The sequence below is a fragment of the Channa argus genome, chromosome 11, assembly GCF_033026475.1.
Source record: "Channa argus isolate prfri chromosome 11, Channa argus male v1.0, whole genome shotgun sequence".
NCBI lineage: Eukaryota > Metazoa > Chordata > Actinopteri > Anabantiformes > Channidae > Channa > Channa argus.
The window spans coordinates 6484517-6487694 of record NC_090207.1 but is presented as its reverse complement, the minus strand read 5'-3'; positions in this window follow the sequence as shown (position 1 = coordinate 6487694).

The window sequence follows — 3178 nt, the reverse complement described above, 5'->3', positions numbered from 1 at the left end:
TCATCACACACACAAACGCACACACACCCTCTGCATTCTCATTCAAAGACAACAGCTGTAATGAGGACAAAACCTGTAATTGTGGACCCATAATTTAGACAGAAGCATGATCTACACACTGTCTCCTCACAAAACAATAAATTAAAATCTCAGACTTCAAGTGTCCACAGACTGTTGTGAACAGTTATAACCAACTGTAAATGTGACTCGTTGGTTTTGTCATATATTTTTTTTATGGTATATAGAAATATCTGTGTGAATTTCAACCAAAACGTTAATTAAAAGTGCAAACAAACCAAAAAAACAAACAAAGAAAAGCAAAAAAACCAAACTAAAACTATAACACAGCACTTAAACAACACTTAACTTACTATTAAATTGTTGTCCCAATTCAGAGACACAGAATAAAACCTATCCTGATAAAATGACAATTTGCCGATATTTAAACTTTTACCCCAGCTATTCACTCTGCTTTCTAATGCCTCCCTGAATTAAATGAATTTAACATAGCTATTCTGTTCATAGACGGACAGCTGAAAGAGTTCATTCAGTCTTTTTCACAGTATATATGCTGCTGTATGTGTATGTGGAAATAAAATGACTTATAATTACTTGAGAATAACTTATTCCACGCAGTAAACTTAAATGGAATTTATTTATTTTAATGGAAAACCTAGATGGAATTTACAGAACTAAATAGAAAGAAAATGTGTTTAAAATGTTTTTTAGAATATTGTTGTTTGCTATATGATTTACCCACTACTACACAAAAATATGTGGACGGGTGTGTTTTTGCAGCCGTCCGAGCTTTTTGATCACAACCCTGAGCCCTGAACCCTGAAAAAGACCAGCGTGAATGGGGAAAATGTTTATTTACTTATTCAACTTTTATTTTTTATTTTTTTTCCAGTCGCTTTAGGTCTTGGCAAGTGGCCAGTCTCACACCACTTGCCACATTACCGTGCAGCTCTATACTGTAAAGTGTAAGCCAACATCCCAGTCAAACAATGATAGTTAATGGAACGTGGAAGGCTGATTGACTTGTTTCCTCTTGAATATAGGTTAGTGAGGGTTAATAATGACGGTTGTGGCAAAGGTCACTCAATCAGTGTAGGGCAGTAAAAGTGTTTAGTGGCTTCTTCAGTTTCAACTGTTAAAGATCTAATCATTCGTCATGTTAAAATTATTAATTTCAGATGGATTTTACAGTTTAAAATTGCCCCGGACTTTACTATGCCATAATATTGTCTTTTTTTTTGGTGAAATTTTCAACTTTTTTTCAATGGGCTGAAATCTGACAGAGATTCATGTTTCTCTCAGGATGATTTGTGATCAGTTTAGTTAGACCTTGACCTTGATCCCAACTCTGACTCTGACTTTTAAGACTAAACACTATGAAATATTAACAATATTCTCCACAACCTCAGCTGTACTTTGCGTTTTGTCCCTATTATGAAAGTAAAAGGCTACTAATTGTAAACATACATGCTCAGAGAGCCAGAAACATGGCTGTAGATTATTAATCTTATTTCAGGCGTATCAATGCATCTGTCATCCAACCTCTTTGTGTTACAGGAGAAAACGAATACACAAGGTTTGCTATGCAGCGACTTGTGTCTCACGTGCATGGCTGCAGCTAACGTGCTGTAGTCTTGCCACATGTCTAGTGGGGCCAGATGAAGTCCTTGCAAATGTAAATTGACAATCCATTCAGCATAATCAAATGGAAATTAAAGTACAAATGCACCGATTTCTAATTTATGCAGGAAGGCTCATTTTAATTAAGCAGACAAAGACGAAATGTAGCATTGTTGAATTCAGGACAACATCAAACAAATAAAACATAGGAGGTGTACTGCACTGAATGATGGACAGAGTACACTTTACTTCTTTATGTATGGCTTTTTTTTTGCCTTTTGTAGAAACTGTGTTAGCTCATCACTGTTAAGGGCTAAAATGTCTGGACAAGCTACTTCATCCTCGAACCATTTTTTTGTTCTGTAATAATTGATGTAAAGGTAAGAGAACAACTACACAAATGACATCTCATCATTTCACGTGACTTGATGTCTCTGCAAAGCTATTGCTGAGAAATATTTAGTTGAGAATTGTTCACTTTCTATTTGAGAGAATGAGGGTGTTTTTAAGTGTTATTCACATTCTCCTCCACTGGTGGTTATAACACCAGCAAACAAACAGCCAGTTCCCTTTTAACACCTGATTTGGATTTTGTTTTTCTTTTTTTATTAATGAAAATGTATATTGTGTAATAAGTAAGTAATTTATTTATTCATTATAAATGAATGTACTCAATAACTCAGCAACATGTTCACGGATGTTAAAAAACCCAGGAAATACATCATAGTCTCTTTAATGGAAAAAAACAAACAATATGGATATCAAACAGAGTTTATTCCTACTCCTTTTTGAACAGTTTCTACTACTAAGGCAACTCAATTTACTGTTACACGCTTCACATGTGAGCTTTTTAGCCTTTTTTTGTGTTAGAATATTTAAATATATGAACATGATTTAGCACTGTCAGAATATGACTCTTCTTTGTGAAATACTGAAATAATATGCTGAGTATCTGTTATTAGTGTCTCTTGCAGGCACAGGAAGAACTCACTCCAATCCCCAATTTTTCTTTTTTACTTTTGTAACACCCACAATCTGTGTGTCTGTGAATAATGATTTGGAAAATTATAGGAGAATACTCAACAAAAGACAAATGTTTTTTTTTATTCAAAATAATTATACACAGTACCTGGCCATTTAGAAAAACATTTACACCAAAATGTAGGGAACATTTGATTTTGAAAGCATGTAGACTAATTGTAACCATAGTTTAAAAAAACGCTATGCTATTAGATATTGCATTTTCAAACACATTAGATGAGATTTTATAGGCTAAAAGTTGGGCCAAAGTCAGAACAGCTTTGTGAGAACCACAAAAACAATAAGTGAGAGGAGGAGAGACCTGGGTTTGATGAAGATCTCGTGGGCAGCATCATGGAACTCAGTTAAACAGAAGGCCTGCTCGAACATTTGGTGAGTCTCAGCACTGATGCCTGGAAAACGTAAGATTACTGTTGGGACAAAGATGTGTTAAAAAAAATGTTGGATTTCAGAAGAAGACCTTACCCTGTTGGGACCACTCCCTCCAGGCGCGTAGATA